Source organism: Triturus cristatus, chromosome 9 (genome assembly GCF_964204655.1).
Source record: "Triturus cristatus chromosome 9, aTriCri1.1, whole genome shotgun sequence".
Taxonomy (NCBI): Eukaryota; Metazoa; Chordata; class Amphibia; order Caudata; family Salamandridae; genus Triturus; species Triturus cristatus.
The window spans coordinates 708,336,350-708,353,012 of record NC_140592.1 but is presented as its reverse complement, the minus strand read 5'-3'; positions in this window follow the sequence as shown (position 1 = coordinate 708,353,012).

The window sequence follows — 16,663 nt, the reverse complement described above, 5'->3', positions numbered from 1 at the left end:
GGATATTGTTTTTTTTTTTTTTTTTTTTTTACCGTACGCGTACGGTAAGCGTAATCGGCGATTTTTCGTAAAAAAAAAAAATTCAATTTTTGACCTTGGGGGAACTGTGGGGAACCATTAATCAAGGCTAGGTGGTAAGGAGCTGTCTAAACAGTCCCTTTACATGTTTTTTGCCTTTGTTTTTCCTCTCCGCTTAAGAGTGCGAGAGAGAAAATGGCGGCCGCCGCTTCCTGGTTTCGACCGATTCGAATGTTTACTAAGATCGAACAGCCAATCAGAATCGCGCTCGCGCACGTCACCGTACGCGTACGGTAAGCGCACCGTAAGCGCACCGTAAGCTGGCTCAGATATATATATTGATTTAAAGGCTATTTTCTCAGAATCTACTGAACAGATTTACACCAAACCTACAAAAGGCACTTCCTTGACCTGTAGACTACCTCTCTGCCAAATTTCAAGGAACTCTGTTCAGCCGTTCGGGCTGCAGCTGTGTCTAAAGGTACTATGGAAAAATGCATGGGAAAAACGCATTTTGGGACCCCCCTTTTATCTCAGCCCCCGCTTGACGAATCCCCCGAGACTTTCAGGGTAGGAGCGGAGCGTAGCGCCCCACCTATTTTGAAAATTTCGCGAGGATTCGTCGACCGGCGCCAAAGTTATTCCAAATAGAATGTTGCGGTTTTCCTATGGAAACAGGGTCCTAACTATAACTACCTACTGGCGACCGCCAGTAGGTAATGTATGTATGTATATATATATCTATGTATGTATATATATATATGTATGTATATATATATATATATATTCACTGAAAAAACCATAGGTTTCACACACGTTATAGTTAGGAATTAGCATTTAAAAAACCTTGCAAATTCACTTAAAAAACCATAGGTTTCACACAAGTTATAGTTAGCTGTACATTTCACTCGTAAAAAACCAATGAAATTCCACGTTATAGTTAGATCAGGTAACTATAACTTGCGCGCCCACAATAAACTGCTGATGACGTCACATATTACATCACTTATGACATGGTCAGTGACATCACTCATGACATCAATGATGACATCTGAAATGACACATTGTGCATTGCGGTAAGCTTTTCGTACGCGCACTCCGCAATTTTTTTAAAAAATTATTACATGTATTTTTCGTACTTTTTGGTCCTTCGTGGACCCCCTGACAAACGCTAGGGGGTCTGCAACTCTCTCCGTTGCCCCTTTTTCACGTTATCCACCTTTGTTTTTCAGTGCGAGAGACAGAAAATGGCGGCCGCCACTTTCTGATTTCGACCGATTCGAATGTTTACAGTCATGTAACCACCAATCAGAATTGAGCTCGGGCACGGCACCGTACGCGTACGGTAAGCTTACAGTAAGCGCACGGAGCGCGCTTACAGATATATATATTGATTTAAATGCTATTTTCACAGGACCTACTGAACAGATTTACACCAGATCTGCAAAAGGCACATCCCTGACCTGAGGACTACCTCTCTGCCCAATTTCAAGTAATTCTGTTCAGTCGTTCAGGCTGTAGCTTGGACTAAAGGTCCTATGGGAAAATGCATGGGGAAAACGCGTTTTGGGACCCCCCTTTTTTCTCAGCCCCCGCTTGACGAATCCCCCTGAGACTTTGATGGTAGGAGCGGAGCGTAGCGCCCCATTAGTTTCGAAAAATTTGCGAGGATTCGTCAACCGGTGCCAAAGTTATTCCAAATAGAATGTTGCGGATTTCCTATGGAAACACGGTCCTAACTATAACTATCTACTGGCGACCGCCAGTAGATAATGTATATATGTATGTGTACATATATATATATGTATGTATGTATAAATATATATGTATGTATATATATGTATGTATGTATATATATATGTATGTATATATATATGTATGTATGTATATATATATATGTATGTATATATATATGTATGTATGTATATATATATATATATGTATGTATATATATATGTATGTGTGTGTTTATATATTATCTACTGGCGGTCGCCAGTAGATAGTTATAGTTAGGACCCTGTTTCCATAGGAAATCCGCAACATTCTATTTGGAATAACTTTGGCGCCGGTCGATGAATCCTCGCGAAATTTTCAAAATAGGTGGGGCGCTACGCTCCGCTCCTACCCTGAAAGTCTCGGGGGGATTCGTCAAGCGGGGGCTGAGAAAAAAGGGGGGTCCCAAAACGCGTTTTTCCCATGCATTTTTCCATAGGACCTTTAGACACAGCTACAGCCCGAACGGCTGAACAGAGTTACTTGAAATTTGGCAGAGAGGTAGTCCTCAGGTCAAGGAAGTGCCTTTTGTAGGTCTGGTGTAAATCTGTTCAGTAGTTCCTGAGAAAATAGCATTTAAATCAATATATATATGTGGGCGGAGCCTAACCACACATCTCATCCTGAGATCTGATTGGCTGTCAGCACTTCATCCAAGAAGTGTTGGCAGCCATCTTGGGAACAATATACATGATAGCACCTCATTAAAAAGCATTGCAGTTAATAGAAGATTTTAAGTCTTTAGTTACATTATAAATCATTTGTTGATGGTACCATACTCATTTTAGGAATTGTGGTATGTTCTAAGGTGATTTCACCATGTGAAAAAGCCTTCTGCTGGGATATCATGATTGAGAGAAAAATATTTTCTCATGCTTTTACCACAGAGGTTTGGAAGGTGATCTATAAGCTAAACTGAGAGCTTATTTTCTGTAAATTCACATTATCTTTCTCAGTCATGTGAGAATGAAGTCTGACATTCTCAGTAAAACATGTACATCCAACAAGGGCAGAGACTGTCAGTTGATTCCTTTGTGTTCTACTGCAGCTTTCCAGAGTGTTCCAAAGAACTACTAGAGCGCTAACCGTCCTACTTATGATAAATGTATGGCACACCTGAAGCCATCTTGCTTGGATTAAAGTGGTAACTCTTAAAACATTTAATTTAAAAAGGAACAAAATGAGGTGGTTCATTTTTCCATAAAAAGTATGATTAGTGCTGCATAAAGAAAAATTAGGGCACATTTTGAGTGACTTCTCAAATCCTGGCATGCAGACTGAAACATGCACTTTCAATACCAGCAGCAGTTTTCCCTGGTGAGCAGTAGCTTTACTACAGTGATCTAATGAGCAAAAAGAGTGCTAACATTCTGATTTTATGGCAAATGTGTGACACATTTGAATGCCTTCTTGATGGAATCAAAGTAAAAAACTGAAAGTATTTCCTACTGAGGAGACTGCAGTAAATGAGGAAATTAGGAAACTTCATAACAAATAAGTCTCCCAAGATGGCCACCAGAGACAAAAGAGCCCAAATGTAGCCCAAATATCACCCAGGTGTAGCCCAAGTATAGCCCAATGACAGAATGTCCATAAAAACAACTAGAGCACTTACTGTCTTCATTATGACAAAAGTATGGCACACCTGAAGCCATCTTGATTGGAATAAACTGGTAACACTTAAAACATTTAATTTAAAAAGGAACACAATGAGGGGGTTCATTTTGCCATAGAAATTATGATTAATGCTGAAGAAAGAAAATGAGGGCACATTTTGAGTGACTTCTCAAATCCTCTTCTATTTCATTAAAAAATTCTGACATGCAGACTGAAACATGCACTTTTTTTTTTTTTCAAAAAGTTTTTATTGAAACAATAAATCCGTTACAAGCATGGGCCTACAACCACCAGGGCCGGCCGCTAGATTCAGAAAGGATAGTACCTTAGTTAAAGCAATAGGCGACACCTGGGGCCCAGCCCCGTAAATGGCTCAGGATAGCTCAAGAGAAGCAGGAGACATACATTTAACATAAATAACAACAAAAAACAAAAGGCGAGGCATACGGGCAAAAAGCGTGGGTCAGGCTACATCCGGGGGACTTTTACTCCAAACCTTCAATTAGCTATCAACAGGAGGGAGTGCTGAAAGATCGGGGGGGGGTAACGGGAAAGGAACATCTATATTCGATTATTACAATCAGTTGCAAGGAACCATCAAGGGTCAGGGGGACAAGGCAATATCGGTGTCCACTAGGGGGGGCGTACAGATACCCCCACGATACACGTTCCATTGCCCCCAAATTCTACCCCATGCCCCGGGTTTACCGCGGGCCACATATACAGTCTTCTCCCTGAACATACACCAGTCCATGTTTTCCTTCCATACTGACACGGTGGGCGGCCGCTGGGAGCCCCAAAGCTGCGCTATATCCCTCTTAGCAATCATGTAGCCCAGGGCCGCCCACCGAGTCTGCGCCGCGTTATAATCATTGGGCTCCCACACATTCAAGACACAGCGACGCACCTCCGGCAGCAGCGCCACCCCGGTGACTTGTCCCATGACCCCATGAACCCGACGCCAGTATTCCGCCACCTCCCGGCACTCCCAGAGGATATGGAGAAAGGTGGCACTGAGCCCACACCCCCGCTTGCAAAGCCCATCTTCCGAGAATCCCATCGAGACCAGACGGGGGCCCGTCACATACACCCGGTGGAGAATCTTTAACTGGACCAGGCGGAGACGGGCTGGAATGGCAACTTCCTTGGGGGACGATAGTGCGGACTGCCAGTCCTCGTCGTCTAATTCCACCCCGTCCCCCGTCCACGTCTCCCGAAGGCGCACCAGTAGGTCAGCCCGATTATTAATAAGTTTTTTATAGATTAAGGAGATAGTACTGTCGGGAACATGACCATCAAGTATGCGGTCCTCGAGGGGCGAAGAGGCCGGGATCTTGGTCCCCTCCCCAAAGACAGAGAGCAGGGCATGCCGAACCTGGGCGTATCGGAAGAACTCCTTGTCCGTGAGTTCGTATTCGCTCTGGAGTGCCGCGAAGGTCTTAACCGCGCCCTTTATCCATAAGTCTCCCACTCTACTGATGCCAATCGTGTCCCAACGGTCAAACCCCTTCGTTGTCCAGAGGCTTCCCAGTCGGTCGGAGGCAAATAAAGGAGTAGCACATGTGAGTCGCTCACTCCAGCCCATGGCTACATTGGCCGCCTTCCAAATCCGTACCGCGATCTTAGTGGGGCCCGTCAGGGTCCGTCCAGCCAAGCGGGAGTAAAGCGCCCTGTTATAGTTACCGCCGGGAAGCAGGAATTTATCCATCTCATACGCCGGGTTCAAGCCAGGCGCATACGTGACATGGTTAATGGCTGATAGCTGTGAGGCCCAATAATACCTGCGAATGTCGGGAAGCGCGATGCCCCCGTCGTACCAGGGGAGAGTGAGTTTGGCCAGGGCGATACGCGCCCGTCCGTCCCACACCAGTCTCCTCTGCAGGCTCTCTACTTCCCGAAAGTAGGCCACTGGAATGATGTCGAAGGAGTTCTGAAGTGCATAGAGGAACCGGGGAAGGGACATCATTTTAAACAACGCGGCCCGACCCAGTGGGGACAGGGGCAGCCTACACCACCGAGCCGTGTCCTCCCTCAAACGCCGAAGTGGAAGCAGGAGATTGTGCTCATAGCGAGCTACCGGGTCCAACGAGATGTGTATCCCCAGGTATTTAAAGCCGGACAGAGATATTTGGATCGGAAGCCGATGCGGCAGGAGGGGGGGGCCACCGGAGATAGGATAGACACAGGATTTAGACCAGTTAATCGTGAGACCCGAATTTCTCCCATAGGAAGTTAGAACATCGAAGAGAACGTTAAGCGACTGCCGCGGCGAGGTAAGATACAGGAGGATATCGTCAGCATATAACGAGACCCGATCCTCAAAGCCCGGGGCCCACCGGATCCCCTTGATCGAGGGCTCCCAGCGGAGCCAAGCGGCGAGTGGCTCCAGGGCGAGAGCAAAGAGCAGAGGGGACAACGGGCACCCCTGCCTCGTACCCCTACCGAGAGCGAAGGGCCGAGAGACCCGCCCATTAACCACCACCTGAGCCATGGGTCCCGTGTAGAGAAGCTTCACCCAGCCAAGAAATCCCTCCCCAAAGCCGAATTTGGTCAAGACAGCCCAGAGGAATGGCCACTCGATGGTGTCAAAGGCCATCGTGGCATCTAAAGAAACCAGCACGGCCGGTTCGGAGAGGTACTCTGCCCTGGCGAGGGCGCCATGGAGACGCCGCAAGTTGAGGGCGGTGTTGCGATGTGGGATGAAGCCGCATTGATCAGGATGAATCAGATCGCAGATGACGCTCAACAAACGATTGGCAAGGACTTTAGCCAGGATTTTAGGCTCTGCATTTAGCAGTGAGATAGGCCTGTAAGAGGCACAGCGGTCCCGTGGCTTACCTTCCTTAGGGATCACGACTATCGTGGCCCGTCGCTGGTCGACCGGAAGGGAACCGGCCTCAAGGGACTCCTGAAACATACGACGGAGGAAGGGCGCTAGTTTATCCGGGCGCAACTTATATAATTCGATAGGTAGACCGTTGGGACCCATGGCCTTGCCCGAGCGAAGGGACCGAATCGCAGTCGCGATTTCATCTACCGACAAGGGAGCGTCCAGCTGCTCACGGTCCTCGGCAGAAAGGCCAGGCAAAGCAATGTCCCTCAGGAGAAGGCGAGAATCTTCCTCATCCCTATCAGTCACCGGGGAGTACACCGTCCGGAGGTGGTCGGCAAAACATTCCACAATCTCACCAGGCTCAGTCACACACACTCCATCCGAGACACACAACTCCGGGACCACACGATTCACTCTCTCCTTCTTGTCCAGCCACGCAATCAGCTTTCCCGCCTTGTCCCCGGCATCATACAACCGACCCTGCTGCTCCCTATACATAGTTTTGGCAGCGTCGGTGACAAGAGATCTGTATTCAAACTGTTTCAGGCTGAGGGCATGGAGCCCGTCCGGAGCGACACCCGCCTCCAAGGCCGACTCCAGCCCCGAGATGTCAGTCTCCAGCTTCACCACCGACTCACTCCTGAGCTTCTTAGCCACCACTATCTGGGAGAGGGCGTGTCCGCGGATTACGGTTTTAAAGGCTTCCCACAGGGACATTGCAGACAACACAGACCCCTCGTTTTCAAGAAAGTAATGGTCCATAGCCTTAACCAGACTCTCGCGGGTCGTAGGGTCTCGCAGGTACCACGGGTTAATGGGAGCGATCCGCCCTGCAGACCGCGACCCGGTGTCAAAGAGAAGCCACAGCGGGGAATGATCGGAGATACCCCTCGCCAGGTGCCTGACCTCTCGAATTCGACCCGTCTGCGCCGCGGGCATAAGGAAATAGTCTAACCTAGAAAGACTCCCATGTGCCCCAGAGTGAAAGGTGTATTGACATTGGGTCGGATGCATTAATCGCCAACTATCCACCAGACCGAAAGTCTCCAACAGACCACCTAGCCAAGCCTGGGCAGCGGGGAGGGCCCTGGGTGGGTGACGATCCAGGTCACCCGAAACCACCGAATTAAAATCCCCGCCCATAAGCAAAAGGCCATCCGGAAGTTCAAGCAGCATTCGACCCAAGTCCGCGAAGGTGGAGTTCTGGAGGCCCGGTGGGACGTAAATTGAGACCAGGGCAAGGGGATGCCCCTCCCACCTCCCAGTCAGACAAACATAACGCCCTCTGTCATCTGAGACCACCCTCGTGATCTCCAACGGAAGTGAGGATCGCAGGAGAATGCCCACCCCCCTGGAGCCAGTTGTGAAACCAGAGTGAGCCACGAGGCGGTATCCCCCCCTGTTCATTGCATGGCAGACATTACCAACCAAATGCGTCTCCTGGATAAACACCACATCAGGAGTCAGACGACGCAAATACTGCAGAACTACACCCCGTTTGATACGGTCCCCCAACCCATTGACGTTCCACGACATCAGCTTCAACCCGTCCCCCCCCATCCCCTCCAATAGATCAGAGGTCCCCCCGCAAGTAGCACAAGTCCCAAAGGTGGCAGAAAATCAATACCTCGCCCTGCAAACAAAAACCACACTACAAAACAACCCCTCCTTCCCCCCCACCCCCCCCAACACCCAACTCCCCCCACCCTGCACCCCTGCGGGCCAAAAAACCCCCCCAAATTGCAGTGTGCCTGTCGCCCAACTAACCCCAGTCTACAAAAAGACCCCGGAGGAGGAAAGGGACCCGTCCCCGCCCGCACCCCATACAGGTACTAGCAAAACACACTGAACCAAAGAAATACAACCCAGCCGAGCAGTGCAAATTGGCAAAATCAAGGACCAAGAGTCACTCCAAAGGGGACCCGTCACCATTGGCCCCCGCAGAGGGCCCGGGACGGCCACCTCTGTCCGGCAGCGAGTCCAACCAGTCACTCACGGCCACAGGAGAGTCAAAGAAGGCAGTCCGATCCTCATGTTCCACTCGGAGTTTGGCAGGGTAGAGCATAGAGTACTTTAGGCCCAGCTCACGAAGACGACGTTTCACCCCCTGGAATCCCATCCGCTGTTTCTGGACAAGTTGAGTAAAGTCCGGATAAAAGTTAATGGATGAGTTCTCATGTCGAACCGGGCCATGGACCCGCGAGGCCTGCAGAATCGCATCCCGGTCTCTGTAGTAAAACAGTTTGGCCACGATAGGCCTCGGGGGGGCCCCCGGCCGTGGCCGCCCGCCCGGAACTCGATGAGCCCGTTCAACGGCAAAAAATTTACTCAAGCCCGCAGGGGTCAGCTGTTGGAGGATGAGTTCCTCGACCAGGAGGTCAACCGGGCGGTCGTCGGAGGACTCCGGTACGCCGATGACACGGATGTTGTTGCGTCGGGCCCGTCCCTCGAAGTCCTCCAGTCGCCGGGCCATCTGCTCATTGACCACCTTGATGTCGCCAAGCGCGGCCTGCAGGTCCGACACATCCGCACCCAGGGTGGAGGTCCGCGCATCGAGAGTTTGAACCCTCTCGTTTGTTTTGGAGAGGTCCGCCCGTATTAAGGTGACATCAATCGCCACCGTATCGATCTTACGGGCCAGGGCCTCGTATTGCGTGGCGATGGTCTCCCTGATGCCATCAATGGCGCCCATGATGTCCTGTAGGGAAAGTTCCGAAGAGACGGATGTGCCACCACCGGCGACGTCTGAGGGGGGACCGGCCGTTCCAGGAGAGCCTCTGCCCTGAGTGTAGCGGTCCATGTTGTTGGTCTGGACCGATCCTCCACGGAGGGAGGATTTAGTCTTACGCCCCTCGGGGCCCCCCTTGCCCCCCATGCGGCCACGGACTCCGAGGAGGACCGCCGATCAAAAGTAGTTGGGATACCGGCCCTGGAAACCAGCGCCTCACCCGAGGCCACAATATGGCGGTGCGGGGGGACCCAAGGCGATAGGCACTCTAGTGGCAGGTGGAGACAAAGCTTTGTGCAGAGGTCAGGGAAACACCCCGCCACCTCAATCGCTCCACCGGCCAGCCCCCTGAGGTCTGAAAGTGAAACCGAAAGTGGCCGAGCGGCCCCTGGCACCGCGCCGCAGCCGCTGTTGTTCAACTGCGACACGGCCCCACGGCTCACCTTCGCCCCGGGCACCTCCGTCGGGTGGGTCCCAAAAGTTCAAACAACGATAACTCGGGATTCCCGGGTCCGATTAAATTTCTGAAAAGAGATACGTGCTCAGCCGGTCGTCATCTCCCAGATTCCATAAACCAAATCAGGATATTGTCAGGATAAATTCCGAGGAGCAGCGAGGGTCCGGGGAGCCCTGTGCTCACGCGACCATCTTGGATGCGCGCTAGGCTCCTCCTCCCGAAACATGCACTTTTAATACCAGGAGCAGACTTCCATGGTGAGCAGTAGTTTTACTACAGTGATCTAATGAGCAACTAGAGTGCTAACATTCAGAATTCATGGCAAATGTGTGACATATCTGAATACCTTCATGATGGAATCAAAGTAAAAAACTGAAAGCATTTCCGACTGAGGAGACTGCAGTACATGAGGAAATTAGGAAACTTCATAACAAATAAATCTCCCAAGATGGCCACCGGAGACAAAAGAGCCCAAATGTAGCCCAAAATCACCCAGATATAGCCCAAATATAGCCCAATGACAGAAGTGTGCAAAACACTTATTATTTTGTGTTTTTGCAGTGTTATATAGTGCAGACTTGTCAGGTATTGGAGTGCTTTACATGAGCATTGGTTACATCACACAAGAACAAATTCATTTTGGTTGTAGACATGGGGAGACTAAGTGATTTGACCAGAATCACAGAATGTCGAGCTGAAGCAGAAACTTCAACCTGGTTCCCCAGTTGCAAAGTCTGCAGTTCTGGAAGTAACACCACATCCTCTCCCCTAAGTGCAACATTTAATCAAGTTGTCAACTAGATAAAAAAACATAAAGATAACAAATAATTTAAAAGTGCTTTGTCGCTATTTGAAAACTCAGAAAATATGTCCTTATTTTAGTCTTTTAGAGCACTAACCATAATTTTGATGCCAATAAGACCCTCTCATATATGTAATTTCTAAAGGAATGCTCTAGGTATTACAGTTTTGATTACATCAAGATGATGTCAGGCGCTCCACACTTTTGTAATAAATATAGAATGTTAGCAATCTAGTTGTTCATTAGGATACTGTTGAGAGGCAGAGGCCAGGGGCACGGACTCTGAAAATTGAAGGCAGGTAGGAGGGTGCAAAGGCAACAATTTAACCACACTGAGCAGGCAGGAAGGGCCGTGGAAGCACAACAGACTATGGAGGGCAGTGGAAAGGGGGGCAGGGGCAACAAACCAACAATACAGGACTTGCAAGAGAGGCTGTTGGAGGGAAGATCTATTACGGGTCAAGGAAGCTAGGGGCGGTCCCCAGAGCCCCGGGAGCCACCACAGAACTGAGCAGGAGAGTGAGTCAGGGACAAAAGGGGCACCTTAATTTGAGCCGGGGTGCCTAGGAACGCTTGCTCCAAAAATGAAGAAAACAGACATATGAGACATGGAATTGGAGGCAGAATACAATGGCAGTTTAATGAGAAGATGCAACTTCAAAGAAACCGCAGAATAGAGACCTAAAGTACAAAATACAGAATCCAGATAATCATACAGCTGTCATGATATTCTCTGTATCTCAATTAATGGACTGACAGAGAGAGAGAGAAAACACATCTATAAATGCATCATGAGAAACAAGTTACACCAAGGAAAATGTTACCTAGGGACACTCACATTTACTCTTAGAGCAAGCATTCCTGCAATTACAATACAACATCTTTTAAATGCAAAAGTAAAGAGAACAATGGTTAAACATAACATGACATTTCATATAGGTAAAATAGAATAAGATACTTCAAGCAAAGCCGAGCAAGACATTTTAAGCAAAGGAAGACAAGAGCTCCCAGTTCTTGGGGAAAACCTGCACAGCCTGTTAACCTACATACAGACGGCGAGGTTGTCCGTCGATATCTGTGGGTGCTCCCTTTTTATATCATTTTGTGGGCTCCTTTGCACGCTACATCTACCTACGTATGCTACCCAAAAGCTTCGTCTGCAGATTTTACCAGACATTTCGTCATTTACCCACTTAATGCTGACAATGGACTGGGTGAAAAGGTCAGTCTCTCAGGACAATCGCTTATCGTAAGTTCCATAGAGCAAGCAGAAAATAATGGGTATTGTACAGGAATTCAATATATTCATGTATAAAATCTCCTCAGTTCTCCTAACTTGACGCTCTGCGGTTGCCACTTCCTTAAAAGTGGGAAACCTGCCCAGGAAGCAAGTACCAGTCCAGGATGCAGCCTACTGTATGTCGACAGCTTCAGGGGGTTGTTGAACTTTGATACCGAGCACGGAGCACTCGGGTAGGGTGGGGGCTACTAGTTTGGAGCAGAAGGCCTCGCAGACCTGCCTTCAGACTGCTATACACTAAAATTGCAGAGCTATGGTCAATTTAACAAAGAGGCCTACATATTGAACAGAAGGGCCTACACAGGGGTTTTATGCTGGCTGAGTGGTAAGGATGTCTCAGGATAATTATATAGCAACACAGGACCCGCTGGTCAATTTAATACGGCCTACAAATGCGGCTGGCAGGGCAAGGACAAGGGTCTCATACTTCAGGTGTGGACAGAACGGGCCAGGGGCCCCCTGTGATACAAAATCTACCCTCCTTCAAGGCTGTGGCAATGTAATAGACCATTGTGGGCAGAAGGAAGAGGCAATGGTAGTACAACCATACATGCCAACAGACCCGATTCAGCCAGGAAACGTCCAATGTTTTTAAGCTCAAATGGGCTTTATTTGATCTGTCTCCTGTCTACAATATCCTCTTTTTCAATGTAACTCAAAGGGGAAAATCAATACCCCAGTTTTTTTTCAAAATCTCCCTCTTACCAAGTTCAAAATGTTCGCAAGTATGGAACATTGGATCATGGAAGGAAATGGGATAGGGACATGGACTTGGATAACAGAGGACAGGAGAGACATGGAGAGGTGCACCAAACTGACCCTGCAGGGCAGGCATCAGGGTTTGCAGCAGCACAATACACCACACAGGGCATGCAGGACGGGAGTGCAGCACAACAATCCATAGAAAGCAAGAGGGAGGGGACAGGACCATGCACATGGACAACAGAGAACAGAGGGGCAAGAGGCAATGGTAGCTAGCTGACCATAATGGACAGACAGGAGAGAAGGCTGCAGCATAACAGACCATAAAGGGCAGGAGGGACGGATCAGGGGCATTACAATGGAACAGACAAGCCAGGAGGGAGGGAGTAGGGGTCTGCACATGTAAACAGAGGGCTGGGGGCAAGGGGGCAGGGCAGGAGCAGCAAGATGGCCATGGAGGTCAGGCAGGATGGGCACTAGAAGCAAGACACAACATGAAGAGCAACAGTGAGACTGTGATGGCATACACACAGACCATGGAGGGAAGGTGGGAGGGGGTCAGGGGCAGCTAACTGACCACAGAGGGAAGGTGGGAGGGGCCATGGCAGCACAGAAGACCATGCATGGCAAGTGGGAGGGTTAGTGGCAGCACAATGGCTATGATGGGCAAGAAGGAGGGTGCAGGGGCATGCACAAAGGACGATGGAGGATAGAAGGGAGAGTCAGGACCTGTGCACAGACAAGAAAGTTCAGGGGAAGGGGCCTCACAACAGACCACACGGGGCAGGCAGGAGGAGCAGTTGCAGCACAACAGACCAGGGAGGGCAGAAGGGTGTGGCAGTACAATGGACCATGTAGGACAGGAGGAAGAGGATAGAGGCATGGCATGTGGACAGGCAGGGTGGAGGTGGCAGGGACAGGTTACAGTCATCTGACAATGCTAGGCAGGTGGGAGGGGAGTGGCAGCTCAACAGAACACTCAGAGTAGATAGGAGTGGCAGGTCCATGGGACATGGTGGGCAAAAAGGATGGAGCAGGGGCATGCACAAAGACATCGGAGGGCAGGGGGAAGGAGAATAGGGGCAGCAAGCTAAGCACAGAGTTTAAGCAGGAGGTCAATGATGGGGCATAGAATTGGGCAATGGAGGGCAGGAGGAGTGGACTGGTACATCATACTAAATTGAGGGCAGTGGCAGCACATCAGACCATGCATGGCAGGAGGGAGGAGGCTAGTCCATGGATTCACACAACAGAGGATAGGGAGGAGGGGGATGGGGCAGCAAGCTAACTGTTCAGAGAAGGCGGGTATTAGAAACTTTATTGTTTTTAAAACATTTTGTCTGTGCAAACTACTTAAAATATGAACAAGTATGCAGCATAATCTCACTTTTATTCAGGAAGAAGAAGACGTTAGTGACTGTGACTCCGGGCTCACTTGGCAAAAACACCCCCTGACCCTCCACCCCCTATCGCAAAATGTAATGCCCGTGAAAAGGGTAGGTGAACACAGTGTTATATAGAACATAGTCCTGAGAGCACGATTGAAAATGAAAACTAGATATAGTGTATGGTATAAACTATGCACCAAAAAGTGTGATATAAGATGAACCAGGCGTGAAATATAATATGCAATACATTGTGCGCAATGACAGATTCATTGGAGAGCGCGAGATAGCACAGGCACTAGCGTGTGCTATGCGATATGCGCCTTGGAGTGTAATATGCACAGGGCAGTGTTGTGTAACCTAACTAGTCTCTAAAGTTGTAATATAAAATATGTGCTGGGGAGTGTAACGTTGCATATGCACTGTGACAAAGATATGGATCCCAAATTGTAATATGTATGGCATAGCACTGTGCGTTATAACATAGGCATCGAGGAAGGCACGTTAGATGGGGCAATATAACCCGTGCGAAGACAAGTGTGGCATGACATTTTCACGGGGTGGTGTTACAGTGCACATGGGCTAGAGAGTGTCATAGCATATGCACTAGCTAGTGGAATACAATACAGAGGTGTGTGGCACTCGGCAGGCAATGGTGGGTGTAACACAGCATTGGGCTCTGTCAGGAGCGCGCTGTGACTCGCAAGTGATGTTCGTCCCCTTTCCAGAGAGTAAAATAAAAAGTATTACACATCCGGCAGTGGATGTGTGTTTTATTAACTGTGAGGGGGGTTTCTTGCATAGTTTTGGTCGAATTTTTGTCGAATCCCCTTTGAATGGCTTGGTGTGCATGTGTATTAAATGTGCCCGTCAATAGCTACCCATGTTTGTATAAATAAACGACAAGGGTGTCTACCGGGATTAGGCACGGTAGAGCATCAGACATGTCAGAGCTTCACTAGTGGTGTAAATACATTCCACGTGGATTAATTGCATGCATAGTCGCCTTTTAATGAATATCACGCAAATCGTCATGGTGATAGGTACGTACGGTTTGTCCAGCATGTCCTAGGTGTGTCTATAAATATATATTTTTTTAAAATAATAAAAAACAGTGGCCGGCCCTGGGGATTGGGGTCAAAAAAATATAATTAGGAGACAGGCCCTGGGGGATGGGGTCATCAGGGCCAATAAATTAGAATAAGAAGGGGAACCACACAGCCCCCCTTCTTAAAAAAATAAAATAAATAAAAGACTGGCATCGTGCCGGAGGCCATGCCCCCTCCATGCAGCACTCTGCAAACGCGCCCCCAACAGGCATCTCCAGTATGCGCCAGGGAGCTGCGCTGCAGACAGGTGTTCTGAGGCCAAGCCCCTTTTTACACCTCTCTGCAACGCAGCTCTGTGGCGCTTACTGGAGGTACCTAGTGGTCTAGTGTGACCCTAGGGACCCTTAGGATTCAAGGGGACTTAATCTCTCAACTTAGAACAGCCACAGGGCACGTTTACACAGTGGTGAAGGGAGGGGACGGGGCCTGAGGTGACGTGTGCAAACACGCACCATGGCACGTTTTAAATTGGGGATATAATTTCCCTTCAATACTGAGGGCCCCTGGGGGCTAACTAGCCCACCAAGTGCTTCCAGTAAGCGCCACTGAGCTGCATTGCAGAGAGGTGGTCCAGGCCGTGCCACTTTTTACACCTCTCTGCAACGCAGCTCTGTGGCACTTACTGGAGGTACCTAGTGGGCTAGTTGGACCCTAGGGACCCTCAGGACTCAAATGAACTTAATCTCCCAACTAAAAACGGACACAGGGCGTGTTTACACAATGGTGAAAGGAGGGGGGACGGGGCCTGAGTTAACGTGTGCAAAAACGCCCTGTGGCCTGTTTTAAGAGGTAGTTTTAATCCCCATGCCCTATTATATACTAGGGGCTTATAGAGGAGGTAAGGCTAATCACAGGGGGACCCCAACGCATAATGTTCCCTAGTGTATGTAGGTGTTTTCACTGTATTCTAAGTGTCTTTTAACATAGCACTGGCTCTAGGACTGGTTAGTCAGACTCAGTTACCACCAGTATCCGTCTGAAAAAGTTGAGGGTACAGGATGATTTTGCAACAAGGCTTCTTTCTGCTCTTCTTTTTGTTCTTTCTGCACGTTATCCTTCTTCCTGCACTTATCTTCGTATTTGAGGACTTCTGTTGCTTCTTTCTGCACTTCTTTTGTTTCTTTCTGTGCATTTTTTCTTCTTTCTTCACATGTCCTATCTCTGTAGGCATAGTTAGAAATTAGCATTTAAAAAACCTTTGAAATTAACAGAAAAAACCATAGGTTTCAGGCACGTTATAGTTAGGAATTAGCATTTAAAAAACCTCAGAAATTCACTGAAAAAACCATAGGTTTCAGGGGTGTTATAGTTAGCTGGACTTTTCACTTGTACAAAACCATTGAAATTCCCCCGTTATAGTTAGTTCAGCTAACTATAACTCGCGCGCCCGCAATGCACTGCTGATGACGTCACATATTACATCACTCATGACATGGTCAGTGACATCACTCATGACATCACTGATGACATCTCAAATGGCATCACTGATGACATCACTGATGACATCATCCTTGTGATAGAGTGGCAGACCTCCTCTCACCCTAATATAACCTTTGATACACACATTCAAAAATAGAGACTAAAATTTTCAAAACAATGGACATACCAATACCAGTTACAACAACCTCTTCAGTAATTCTAAGATCCACATACACATCCACTCATTCACCAACAGTCCAATACAGTCACTCATACATGTACTCACTCATCATATGTACTCATACACCTATACATCCTGTTACACAATGCCACTCATCCATAGTTACTCACACACATAGTCACTCATGCTAATAAAGAATCAAACATACATTTACTTGCATATACAGTTATACACACACCACCACACTTACTTCTACGGAAACTTACACATACTTAGTCTTTTAAACAATCACTTATAGAAACACATACTTATTCATACAGGAACTCTTTCAATCTCTCA